Here is a 15,032-nt window from a genome sequence, read left to right on the forward strand (position 1 = left end):
AAAATCAGGTTGGTATTTTTTTAATAATAAGGTGAAATTAATTCCTCTCTGAATGAGAAGAGAGAAAATAAAAAAGATTATTAAAAAGTGCCATTTATAATTACACACCAGGAAAAATGAGAATTTAGAGAATAGAGATTCAAAAAAGAATATTAAAATTCTAATTATATGGAAGAAGTAGAGAATAAACTACTCAGAATCAGAAAAGGGGGAAAAAATCAAGCTAGCCATAAAAGAACTGCCAGCAAAAGAAAGCCTCAGTACAGATGGATTTACAATTAAATTGTTTCAAACAGTAAGAATTATTAATGCCTATATTAGAAAAAATTGTTAATACTTGATAAATAAAGCCCTCTATCAAATATCTGTAAAATAAGGACAATAACAGCACTTGCCTCCAAAGGTGGTTGTGAGTATTAAATGAGATAACATGGGAAGAGCTTCATGAATCTTATATTGATATTTAAATACAAGCTATATTATCATTATTACAATGATTAGTTATCATTATTGTTATACAATGGTAGAAAAACAATATAACCACATATAAACAGAAACATAGGAAGAGTTATAAACATCAATTTGACAAAATATAGCATTCATTTATGTTTTTAAAAAATCTTTAAAAAAATAACCAGAGATGGACCTTTTCTTCTTTAAAAGAATTGTAACCTGGGTTTCCAGCCAAGCACAGGGCAGTGATGGTGAACCTCTTAGAGACCAAGTTGCCCAGATTGAAATCCTCATGCTACATGGGAGCCAACCTCAAACAGGGGAGGGAGAAGTTGTTACCGCTGGGCTGCTGGACAGAGGAGCAGGTCATGTCAGAAATGTCCTCAGGCACCCATTGAGAAGGGAAAGGGAGCAGCCTTCTCCAACATGCTCCAGCATGCATGCCACAGGTAGACCAACATGAGCCTAGCATCTTTTTTCATTCTGCATATACCAGAAAAAGATAGTAGAATGCTGACAAGATGCTATTTTCCTGTATGGAAAGTAGACTTTTTGTGAAAAATTGAGAAAGACAGTCTTTCTTCAAGAGAGGATACTTGTGGTGCCAGATTCTCTTAAAGACCTGTGGGGAGAAAGAATCATTGCAGGCTACAGATTTGTAAGGGAGGCTGGCTCCTAAACAAGTTCCTGATTTCTATCTCACATTCTAGGAAATTCTCCTTGGATTAGAATGGAGTCTCCTTTGATTGAACTGAGATCACGTTTCATTCTCATTTAAAGAGCTTTTATGTTTTATGTATCCCAATTTGCAGAATTCCAAATTATTGTTGTTCTTATAAATGGGGGGTCTACTAAATCTTTGATATTTGTTTTTTAGTCTTTTGTGTCACTAGCAGAGTGGGAAATGGTTACACCTCCATGTAGAACCTTGAAGTAACACTCCCCACTCTAATATATAGCAGGAAAGGAAGGATTTTATGCTTTGAACCAATTGTACTCCCTGATCAGCAATATTTAGAGGGCAAAAGAAGGGAGATATAATTTTAGTCTGATATTCTTTCAGAGATTACCTTAAAAAAAAGCTCAGCTGGATGAGTTCTGAAGCCTGCCTGCCCTTCCCCTGCCATTATCATACTGACTTTTTTCCTTTTCCTCAGATGATGATACAACTTTCATATTGTATTTATAAATGCCTACCATACATCTCCTTTAGAAAATGTATGTAATATGACATATGGATGCAAGTATGCATATGTGCACCCTCTGCATTATTAAAATTATGTATCTCAACCATAAAATTAGAATTAACTCCAAGAGAAAAAAAATGGAAGCTTTCCTAGCAAGTACAGAGATAAAACAAAGAAGTTGTCTCTCCCCACTACTATCTGCCACAAACTACAATCATCTCTTATGCAAGATTTGATTCTAAAGTCAATGTGTAATGCAAAAATCATATAAGGTCAACATTATTTTTGAAAATATCTTACAGTGCCCATAAAATCCAGTACAGTATCTTTAAATAGTTGTATCTAGAAATGGCTGTAGATCTCTTTAATAGAAAATTGTATCAGAGAGCAGATGGATCTCATATAGTTACCATGGAGACAATTGAATGTGTTTTATTTCTCACTATATCCAATCTAGGCCATCTACTCAAATAGAATAAAACAAAAATAGGTAGATTTATCTGAGAGGAAGACTGATTAATAGAGGGGAACACAATCTAGAAAAGGGTTCAAATAGAGTGATTTTAGTGGAGTATGATTATACCAATACATAACTATCTCTTATTCCTCCTTCACTTTGAAGCAAATGCAGTCTTGAAGAAATTAAATAGAACAAAATGAGGACCTCTATATGATGAAAAATGCTTGAAAAATCATTTGAACCTGTCCCTCTTATTAGCTCAACCAACCTAAGCACAATGAATAGAATGTGGTTAAGATGAAGACAATATTTTAGTATCACATTTTAAAAAGCCAGTGCTTACACTATGAGGATGAAAGTAGAGACCAACCAAGAAAATAGCAGATTCATATTCTCCATCTTCTGTTTACTCTCAAGCATATTCTCATTAGTGAAATGGTAAATTATATCACCTATACTGTCTAAATTATTATCCCCCTTGCTCTTTGATCAGGTATAGTTTAATTCATGTAAGTTAAATATGTTATGATAGAATTCCATGATAGATCTGGAAGTGCTACTTATACTAATAAAACAAGAGAGAGAAATTAAAGCTATAAAGTAAGGACAAGACTGAAGTATACCTATTTGTCAATGATATAATTGGTTATTTAGAAAACCACAGAAAATCAATGAAAAAGCTAAGACTATCACCTGTATTAAGTAACTGAAGACAAGGAACTGATTTTGAAAAAGGAAATCCACCACTAATAGAAGGAGCAGATGGAGTCCAAATGCAGATTGAATCATTCTTCACTTTATTTCCTCCAGGAATTTTTCCCTAGTGTAATGAAATATGTGACTTGTTTTACAACATGAGGAACAGGGAAATATGTATTATATAAGAATACACATACAATCTATATCATATTACTTTTCTTCTTGGGGAGGGGTAGGAAGGAGGGAGAAAACTTAGAGTGCAAAAAAATAGAAAACAAATATTAAAAATTGTACAAAATATAATCTGAAAAAATTTAAAATAATTAAAAATAATTGAGAACAAAACCTCCAAAAAATCCCTCACTATTTTCATACAGAAACAAAAAAATAGGAGAAAATGAAAAGTAAATAATTTACATCTTAAATGTCATACAAAATGAAAAAAATTTTCAAGTTAATCTACCATGAAACTTTCAGAACATATGAATATGGCTACATAGCCACACTTTGCATAAATAAAGGAAGATTAAATGACTGGATAAAGATTCATTACTTATATAAATTTTGACATTATAAAAATGATGCTAAAACCTAAATTAATTTATAAATATAATACTATTTCAATAAAACTACAAGGAAGATACTTTGACTTAGACAGATTAATAACAAAATTTATTTGTGCAATAAAATGTCTGGAATGTCAAGGAAAAGAATGAAAAACATACCAGAATGAACTGGTCATAGTATTATTAAATTTTAAACTAAACTCTATTTTAAAATTGTAACTATTAAAACATTTTTGGTATTAGTTAATTTTTTAAATGATCAGTGAAATAGGCTACATAAGGTAGATTCAGAAGTAATTGGATACAGTAGAAATAGGAAATTTAATCCAAACTCTTCTTTTGTAAAAGAGGAAACAAGGTCAGGAAGGATAAGTGACTTACTTTGATCACAGACATAAGCATCAAACTTGAAAATTGAATCTAGGTCCTCTAACTCAAAGGATAATTAATATTTATTTATTATATCAAACTCAGTGCTCTATAAACCTAAAAAAATAACCCAAACTAATAGGGAAAGGATTTTAACTTTCAGAAGAACTGCAAGTTAAAATAGAAAATAGCTTGGTAGAATTCTATAAAGGAATACTCTATGAAGAAATCAGAATCAAGAGAACAATATAAAAATGATTATGATAATGTAAATGAAGATAACAACATAAAGTTCTCTTATTGTTTTGAATTGTAATGAGCAGTATCAATTTTAGAAAACTGATGGAGAAACATTAGGCACTTTGTGTGTAGACTTCCAGCATTGTACTGTGGACTTCCCATGTTTTGAGTTGACTGCAGATAACTGAAACCACAGAAAACAAAAACAAAATGATAGGTAAGGGGTACCTACAATCCAATACTGGATATAAGGGTTTTCAAGGAGGACTAACACCTATGTTGTGAAAGCTTGCTGATCCCATTTCAGGACTGCTCTGTCATCTTTGATATCTACCTCTCACCCAAATCTCACCTGTGGCTCCAAGATGTTATAACATATCAGCAGGCATACCCATGTAAAACATTCCCTTTTGTCCTGTCAACAAACCTGAATGACTCTGGAAGTCATGACATCTTCAGTCATGAAACTGAAGACTTTGTGCAATTTTTCATTCCTTAAATACATTAGTCATCTTCCAAAACAAAAGATAAACTTATAATGACAACATTTCAATGGAAAGAAAAAGAATGCTATCTCACAAAACAAATGTCTTCACGTATTATAAAGGGAGCTAAATATGACAAAGAGAGGTAGTATTATTCTGTTTTGAAAATCTTAAGAAAGAAAAGAGTGAAAAACACTGCCATAGTCCTGGATAATACCTATCAAACTTCTCTGATCTCTTATTACATAGCAGGTAAATGTTCAATTGTACCTCCGCCTTGTTTTCTCCTCATTCTTTTATCCATTCATCAGCTAGAATATACCCCCATTCACCCAAGAAGTAACCTTTACTTGGAAGTTCCTATAAAATCAAATAACTAGCTTATTCAGTTACATTAAGGTTAGGAATAGAAAGCAAACAAATTATCAGTTTAGCAAATTTCATGTATCCCATATGTGCAAAGTTAGCAAACTTTCTAAATAATAAAGCCCAGGGAGAAAGCAATCATAGTCCATACCACCAAATTATTTATTGCCCAGAAGCCTATGATTCTGAATAGCAGCATCAATTAGATCTAAAGGAAGAAATCCGGGAGATTTGAGCTCTTGACTGGGGTACATGCCATTCTGAAGAACCAAGCTACCATTATTGCATGCTACGGACAAAATAGGGTGATGTAGCCACATACTTGCATGCCTGTGAGCAATGAACTGCCTGATTTATGATCTTCTGAACACATGATCTTTCTCAGTACATCAAAACCAAACTATCCTCTCAAAAACATTTTTAGATTTAGGTGAAACAGATTTTTTACTTTCTCTGGACAAAAAAAAAAAGCAAGAATGCACCTTCAGAAGAGATGAGAATGAGATAGTTTCGTTGTTTTTTAAATTTACATTTTTCAGTTAAAGTCTCGGGGATCATGTATCTAAAATTAGAATGGTTCAATTTCTAATCTTAATACATACTTAAAAATCAGGCAGTTTTCAGGTTAACAAAATGTTTTCTTCTCTTCTAATCAAAGCATTGATTATCAAGCAAGTTACATTATTATAATGAATTAGAAGTAGACCAATCTGTTATTATGAACCCTTACCACAAATGCTCTCCCTAGTAAAAGAATTATGTCAAAACATCGGCTAAAGTTTCCCCAACCTAGTCTTTAGTTCCAAAAAAAGAGATGTAAAATCTTGAAGGAGAAAATTCCTTTCATGAGGTAGAATTTAATAACTTTCAGAACAAAAATATTATACCTACTTTCCCCTTTGACCTCAGGGAAAAAATTTCTTATTGGCCTCTAGCATTGTAGACCATTATGATAATTATAATGAATTATAACCTTCCCTGTTCAACTACTCTTTTGCCCAAGTTCTGCATTTAGTATGAACTTCCCTATATATCTCTTGCACAAAACTCACTCCCAGTTCACCCATTGTTACAAAACCTCTCTTCCACTACTCTGCCAGAAATAGAACAAAGCCATTCCAAGTATGACATTCAGCCTCCCTAGGACTTAGTTTCATGTTTAATCTAGAGGTGGAAGAGAAATAGTTGGTCGCTAAATTCCCTTCCAGCTCTAGATTTACAAATAAATCGGTGATCTTCTGAGAATAATCGGAATGCAGAAAAGTGATAGAAGGATTAGCTGAAGCAACTGGGGATTAGTAGTTTGGGGAATGATGACTCATGGAAGCAATGATAGTTGTGTTCAGGTTTTTGAAGAGCTATAAAGGACATTATATTTCACTGAAAATGGCAGAACTAAAAGCAATAAGTAGAAGTTTCAAAGAGGCAAAGTTGGGCTTGATGTTAGGAAAATATTTACTTAAATTTAGAATTATCCAAAAAGGTATTGGGTTGTCTAAGGGGTAAGAGATTCTCCTTACTGAAATTTTTCAAACAAAGCTTGGTTAATTGCTTGTTGAGTATATTGTAGTTGAGGTCATTTTTTTTTATTGAAAGATTTTATTTTCCCAATTATATGTAATAATGATTTTCAACATATATTTTCTGAAATTTTAAGATCCAAATTGTCTCCTTCCCTCATTTCTCTCCCTATTGAGGTCATTTTAGAGATCTAGTGGTGGTTCTTAAGTATAGATTACTCTGAGTATATTTCTAAGATTCTATGATGCTGTGACATATACAGTATAGGAGAATAAATAATTCTGTCTCAAAAAGTTTTCATCTGTTTCTCTTGCTTTTTTCTGTTTCAAAAATAGTAATCTAAGTAATATATAATGGGCAAGAATAAACAACAGTCCAGAGGCCTAGATTGTACCTGTTCTTATATATCTCCAAAAGGGAGCTTCAGAGTGAGTAGTACAGGAGTTGATTCTCATATTAGAGCTATTGACAATAATTGCTGTCTTTTATGGCACAAATGAACTATTCTGCCTATCTAATTATAGTATGAGTGCTCCTAAATTGAGAAAATTAAAGCAGTTCTTGTTGTAAATGCACTTGGGTCATACGTACCTCCAAGATATTATGTCATTGGTTCTCAAATATAATTATTTTCTCATTTTCTCTTGTTTTTTACCAAAAGTGATTTTATCTGTGAGGACCAAGTGAATAACATATCTTTTGAAGACCGTAGCAAACTTTAAAGTAGAAGGGCTTGATATTTTTACATTCTGGACATTTAAATGTTATGTTTATTTATTTGCTTTTATCTTATTATTTTCCCAATCAATAAAAAAATTCTTCCCATCACCATAATAATATAATAATAAATAAAGCAAATACATAAAGCAAAACTTCATTAATTAACAAAATATCCAAGAATATGAAGAATCAGTTTTCAGATGAAGAAATTATAACTATCTTTATTCATATGAAAAAATGCTCCAAATTGCTATTAATTCAAAAATACAAATTAAAACAACTTTGAGATACCACTCATGTATTAGACTGGCTAATATAACAAAAAAGGGAAAATTATTAATGTTGGAGGAGATGTGAGAAAACTGGAACACTAATACACTGTTTTTTTTAAAAATTATCTATTTAATTAACTAATTTAGAATATTTTTCCATGGTTACATGATTTTTATTCTTTCCCTCCTCCCTCCTTCCCCACTCCTATAGCCACCTAGCAAATCAACTGGGTTTTATATGTATCATTGATCAAGAACTATTTCCATATTATTAATATTTGCAATACTGATCATTTAGAGTCTACATCCCCAATTGTATCCCCATCGAATTATGGGATCAAGAAAATGTTTTTCTTCTGTATTTCTACTCCCACAGTTCTTTCTCTGAATGTGGATAGTATTCTTTCTCATAAGTCCCTCATAATTGTCCTGGATCATTGCATTCTACTGGTAAAGAAATCCATTACATTCTATCGTTCCACAGTTTATCAGTCTCTGTGTACAGTGTTCTCCTGGTTCTGCTTCTTTCACTCTGCATCAATTCCTGGAGGTCTTTCTAATTCACATGGAGTTCCTCCAGTTCATTATTCCTTTCAGTACAATAGTATTTCATCACCAACAGATACCACAATTTGTTCAGCCATTCCTCAATTAAAGGGCATCCCCTAATTTTCCAATTTTTGCCACCACAAAAAGCATGGCTATAAATATTTTTGTACAAATATTTTCCCTATTATCTCTTTGGGGTACAAACCCACCAGTAATATGGCTGGATCAAAGGCCAGGCAGTCATTTAAAGTTCTTTGGGCCTAGTTCCAAATTGCCTTCCAGAATGGTTGAACCAATTCACAACTCCACAAGCAGTACCAATACACTTTTGGTAAAGCTATGCACTGATACAGCCATTCTGGAAAGGCATTTGGAACCATGCCCAAAGGGCCATGAAATGAAAGGGCCTCTGACCCAGCACTATCACTACTAGGTCTGTATCCCAAAGAGATCAAAGATAGGTAAAACAGATCTCCCTGAACAAAAAAATATTTGTAGCAGTTCTTTTTTGTGGTAGCAAATAACTGGAAATTGAAGGGATGCCCATTAGTTGGGGAATAGTTGAACAAGTTGTGCTATGTAATTAAAATGGAAAACTCTTTTATCATAATAAATGACAGACAAGATGATCACAAAAAAAACTAGAAACACTTATAAGAAGTGTTGAAGTGAAGTGAAAAGAACCAGGACAATGTTGTAAACAGTAAAAGCAATGACATACTTAAATATTATCACTAATGCAAGGCCAACGCTAAGGGATCCATGATGAAAAAGACTATCCACCACCATAGAAGCTGATAAAAGAGTCTGAATACAGATTGAAGCATACATTTTTTCACTTTATTTTCTCAATGAATTTCTCTTTAGTGTAAGTGATATGCATCTTTTTTCATAAGATGATGAACATAGAAATGTGTATTGTATAATAGTACAGGTATAACACATATCACTTTGCCTTGAGGAAGGGAGAGGGGTAGGAAAGAAAGAGCAAAATATTAAGAAGATAATTACTAAAAATTGTTTTGGCATATAAACATATTTGAATAAAATAAGACAAAACAAAATGAAAACATTATAAATATGCATAATTAATAAAAATGATTTCTATCACTGAAATATATATATATATATATATATATATATATATATATATATATATATACAATTTTACATTTTGAATTCAACACCTCTCTGTTAAGTGGTGGACAGTATGGTTCATCATCAGTCCTCCAGAATCTTGGTTGGTCACTATATTCATGAGAGTTAAGTTTTTCAAAATTCTGTATTTTTACAATGCTGTTGTTAATGCACAGATTGTAAACTTTTGTTTAAGGTTATACTAATGTATGTTATCAATGTCTGGTGGAATGCCTCAGGGATACATCTGTTGACTATGTTCCACTCAACATTTCAGTTGATCATTGAGATGAAGGTATAGATGGCATAGTTATCAAAACTGAAGATGTCATAAAGCTAAGAAGGAAAGCTAAAATATTGGGCAAAAGAGTTAGGATCCAAGAAACTGTCAACAGGCTAGTTTGATTTCTCACCTGTATTATTGTGACATCAATTAGTATAGATATGAAGTCAATCAGTTGATTAAGGAAGAAAAGTTACTGAGTTATAATGGTAAAGAGAACAGATCATTAAACTGAAACTATATCACATGTATATATGGGTATATGATTTGGAGTTTAGGCTTTAAAAGATTGCTCTATAGCAGTGGTTCCCAAACTTTTTTGGCCTACCGCCCCCTTTCCAGAAAAAAATATTACTTAGCCCGCTGGAAATTAATTTTTTTTTTATTTTAATAGCAATTAATAGGAAAGATAAATGCGCCTGTGGCCATCACTGCTCCTCTGGATCACTGCAGCACCCACCAGGGGGCGGTAGTGCCCACTTTGGGAATTGCTGCTCTATAACAAAATGAATAATATGGAAACAGGTAATAACAATTGTACAACCCAATGGAATTATTGGTCAGCTCTGGGAGGGGGGGAGATAAGAGGGGAGGCAAAGAAAATGAATCAAATAAACTTGGAAAAATACTTAAAAATTAAAATAAAAAATAAACTGAAACTACTCTCTCCACATTTACCAACTGATCTCCTAATTATCAAATCTAATGGCCCTTTATAAAGCACAAATAAAGACTTACAAGAAGAGACAGAAACAGAAAAACACCATTAAAAAAAAAACATAGACAGAATAAAATATCTAGTAGTATAAAAATAAGCTAGGAGACCCTCCTGGGTAAAGATCTGGCTTTACTGTGACAGAAAAATTGCAGGGCCAGGGTCTACAGCTTTTATTCCAATTCAAAATCTCAGATCCCATTTTATAAAATACACCCACTTTTATAGCCTATTTCTCTCCCTCCCTTTCATCCTTTCCTCCTTTAAGGAGATCCCTTATTTCCATTAGCTCCGGATGGAGGGTTTCCAGAGTGACCTCCAGAGAAGAGGTCCCTATACAAAATGTCCAGAGTGGCATCTGGAGTTCTATGGCATCTGGGTAACCTGCTTCTCATGTAAGCTTATTTTGTTCAGAGTACATTTTTGAATGGAGAAATCATACTTTATAGTAATTTACTTATGATTACTATAACACACATGATTAATATAATACACTTATGATTACTCTAGCAATGCACATACTTTAAACTATAACTCAGGTTTTTTCCTAGGATTATATTCTTAATCTTTTTTTATATGTATACTTTTGCCTCGGACAACATTCTTAATATGAAATCACACCATTATATTTCTGAAAAACATATTCTAAGCATTGATTAGTCTGTTAATGATTGATTGTTCTGGTTACAGGAGTATGTCTGTTTTTAAAAAAAAACAGGAACTACATGAACATAATTATAAAACACTTTTTACAAAATTAAAGTCAGATTTAAATAACGAGAAATATTAATTGTTCATAGATGGGCAGAGCTAACATAATGAAAATGACAATGCTACCTAAATTAATCTGCTTATTCAATACCATTCTAATAAAACTACCAAAAATTATCTTATTGAGTTGGAAAAAGTATTTAAAAATTCATTTAAAAGAACAGAAGATGAAGAAAATCAAAGGAATCAATTTTTAAAATGTAAAGAAAGGAAATTTAGCAATACTATATTTTAAACTATCATAAAACAATATTTATCAAAACAATCTGGTACTGGCTAAGAAATAGAAAGGAAGATCAGTGGAACAAAACAGAAATACAACAAACTATAGAAAAAATTATAATGAGCTCGTATTTGACAAAAGTATGGATCCAAGTTTGGGTAATAATAACTCACTATTTGGTAAAAATTGCTGGGTCATTTGGAAAGTAGTTTGGCGGAAATTAGGTATAGAAAAATATCTTACACCATTCAAGAAGAAAGAAAAGGAGAAGGGGAAGGGGAGAAACTTAGGAGTGGGAACCTTTGGGATTCCCACCCAAGTGACTGACCCCATAAGCAATAGCAAAGAGGGCACCCCAAAATCCCTCTGCCCTTCACCCCTTTCCCCAATCCCTGAATTGTGAATAATGAAAGCCATTCATCAGTCAGATAGTGAGTAAGGAGTATTTGAAAGGATGAGATTTGTGCAAGGGGGATGGGATGAAAGGAGTGAGAAGAAGGTAGTTAGTGACAGTTACTGACAGTTGACAAACCAGAGAGAATTCTGAGAATTTCTTGGAGGAAAAAGGATAGGAGAGAGTTTCTGGCAGAGGACTGGGAAGAGAGAGGAGGAGGACATCCCAGCTCAGATCCAGTCTTGAGGGCATCCTGAGAATCTTTCTTTGGAAATTGAAACCCTGATTCCCTGGTCAAAGCCATTCATCGCATTTCAACCATCAAGACTACAATAATAGAGAAAGATAAGTTTTTGGACTCCATTTTGAGAGCAATCTCTTAGTCTCCTTCACCCATTACCCAACCTTGCTGAGAGAGCCCCTTTCAGTCAAAACTTACAATTATAGGAAAGGATAGAAATAGAAATAGAAACAGAAGGAGAAGGGTCAAGGGGAGAATCTTAGGAGTGGGAACCATTGGGTTTCCCACCCAAGTGACGGACCCCATAGCAATAGTGAAGAGGGCACCCCAAAATTCCTCTGCCCTTCATCCCTTTCCCCAATCACTGAATTGCAAATAATAAAAGTCATTCATCAATCAGATAGCATTCCAGAGTGACTAAGAGACTACAAGGGAGAGGGGAACCACAGCTTGGTCTGGCTGCCTCCATCTTGAAGCTGGGCCACTCACTGTGAAATTAACTGATTGGGGGTAGGTTTTTGTGAACCTTGTCCTTATTTAGAATGAGACTGGGGTACCACATACCTCATCTTATAGGGAAGCCTTGCCCCCAACTCCTGAGGGGTGGCATGACCTTCCAGGTCATCCAGTTTTGGGGTGACACACCCTTAAAGTCTCCCAGTATATATTCAGCCTCAGGGGAGAGCTGGAGGAGGGAGTCACCACAAAGATTCTCTCTCTATCACCCTTCTATCATAATATTGGTTAAAGGCTCTTTTTATTATTAGAGCTTATATTTGGCAAAAGTATGGATCCAAGATTGGGTAATAAAAACTCACAATTTGGTAAAAATTGCTGGGATATTTGGAAAGTAGTTTGGCAGAAATTAGGTATAGAAAAATATCTTACACCATTCAATTAGATAAGATTGAAATATATATATATACATATATATATCATATATATTATAAAGGGAGATATCATAAACAAAATAGAAGAAAAGGGAACATATTTTCTATCAGACTTAAGAATAGGATGACTAGAAGAAATAGTAAGGAGGGATGCATATGTCTTTTTTTTCCTGGCCCTCTCTGTCATAAGGAATAAGTATCTTCTCCTAGAAAGAGTAGCCATGGGTTCAGCATCTTCTGGAGAAGCTAGGTTTCCATGGGTGACAGAAGATGAAGAGTGTGAGATGTGAACTTAAGATTAAGGAGAGTTTATTACCAATAGTTGGGAAGAGGTGAAGATAATTCCCAGAGCTAACTGAAACATGAGGGCAGAGATGGCTATGGGCTAGAGAGGCATAGGTTTAAGGTATCTAGGATCACAGTATGACAGCTTTAGACCTGGGGGGAACATCAATGGCCATCTAATCTTAGCCTTTCCCTTTGTAGATGAGGAATCCAAGGCCCACAGAGATGGAGATAAAGTGATTTATCCAGTGTCACATAGAAGTTATTAAGGTAATTAATTAATTTTAAAATGTATCAAATATATTTCAGGTGTGGCCTTTGTGTGGGAATCAGAATTAAACTCATGCCCATATACAAGGATAAGGACAAATTTTCTTCTTAGCATATAGAAAAAATGAATTATAAAGAGAAGAGGAATAGGAGGTCTACATAGGCAACTACAGCATAGTTGATTAGGGTTTCCTCTCCTTCCAGATGTCTAGGGTGACTGGAGGTGATGACATCATAGGCAAAGATCATAGCATCAGCTTTTACAGCTAATCACTCACAAAATTTCCAATCTTGGAATGCACATAGTAGATGGATTCAGCAGAGATCTCAACCTAAGGACCTAGGTCTATAAATACTAAGAATTTGGATTCTTTAGGTAAGACAGAATGCAGATTTGGCACCAGCCTTTTAGCTGCAAAGTGGCAGGGCATAAACACAGCCAGAAGATATGGAACACATAAAAAAGACTTGGCTGCCGATAAATGTGACTTCCTAGGAACATGGGGTCCTTAGCTCCTTTGGCACCCTAAGGTTAGTGTTCTGGGAAATATTGATGGAGTTCTCTTTTGTGCAGGCTCTCTGTTTTGCAATTCTGTGAGCCGAATCACAGGATCTCAGTAGGAAAAGGTGAATCTTTACATGGTATTAATACCAACCAGTTCTTGAACAAAGTTGTCTGTTTGCAATTAATTATAATATTTGTGAGTATCCTAGAGCAAAGAGCTCAGCTGGCATTTCTTGCTGTAGAATTGCACTGGGAAGTGGGCCTCTGCCACTGGCAATGCTGCATGTGTGTCTTAACATTCACGGTCAATGCTTATGGTCTGGCAGCTGGGATTTAAAATACTTTCATCTAAATCATAAGAACAGCTGAAAAGTCCATGCCATCTGCTGCAGGTGCACACTTAAATCACCAAAAATTAATCAAATACATATTTAGGCCCATTAACAAAACATTGTGCAAGGCAAGGTCTCAAACTGTCATATTTTATATCTCATTGACTAATAGTTAAATGACATATCTCTGGACTAAAGCTGATATTTGTATGAAAGAGAATTTATTTCATAACAAATAAATGTCTTAGCTCAATCTTTTTAAACTACTGGAGGTATTGTTCAAACTCTGGAAGTTAGTAGACTGCTACACATTGACTTTTCATTTTGTCTGCCTGGGATAGATATTTATTCAGCAGCTACAGACCAATTCCATTTATCCATTGCAGGTGATTTCATGTGGCCATTCACTCAATAATGATGCTGCAAGCAAGCCTTTTGTAGATTTTCATGATATTGTTCTCTTTTGTTTCTGTTCCTAATTATTTTACTGTCCCTTCTCAGTTTTTCTTGCTGAATACTGATCCAGGTCTCACACACATAGGCACACTTCCTTAGTTGTCCCCCAGAACACCCCCTAGGTGCCATCAGCACCATTCATGTTCAATCATCTGTGTTGCCATTCTTGGCGTCACCCTCTGCTCTCTCTGATTTATCCATTATATTTTCACATATTGTCATTTTTCCTTCATGACATCATTCATATGTCCCCTTCCTCGTCACCTCCCTCCTGGATTACTATAATGCCTTCTAATTGTTCTCTATTCCCCAAGTCTCTCTTCACTCAAATACATCCTCCACTCAGCTGCCAAAGATTTTCCTTATGTGTAAATCTAGCTATTGGTAGAAACTTAAGTGGTTTGATAAAGAGAAAGGAAAATAATAAGTGATGGATATTCATTTTGGACAATGAACTACTTTTCTATAAATCACAAAACGTAGGTGTCCCATGTTCCAATAAGTCATAAATAAATGGAAGAGCTCTCCCTCTTCTAAGCTACCTATTTGACACAGGAAGAAACTGTCTTTCACAAAAAGTGTTTCTAATGGAATTCAGTTCTAATCTATTTCATTCAATATGCTAACAGCCTCTCATGCAAGA

Source organism: Gracilinanus agilis, chromosome 6, assembly GCF_016433145.1.
Source record: "Gracilinanus agilis isolate LMUSP501 chromosome 6, AgileGrace, whole genome shotgun sequence".
NCBI lineage: Eukaryota > Metazoa > Chordata > Mammalia > Didelphimorphia > Didelphidae > Gracilinanus > Gracilinanus agilis.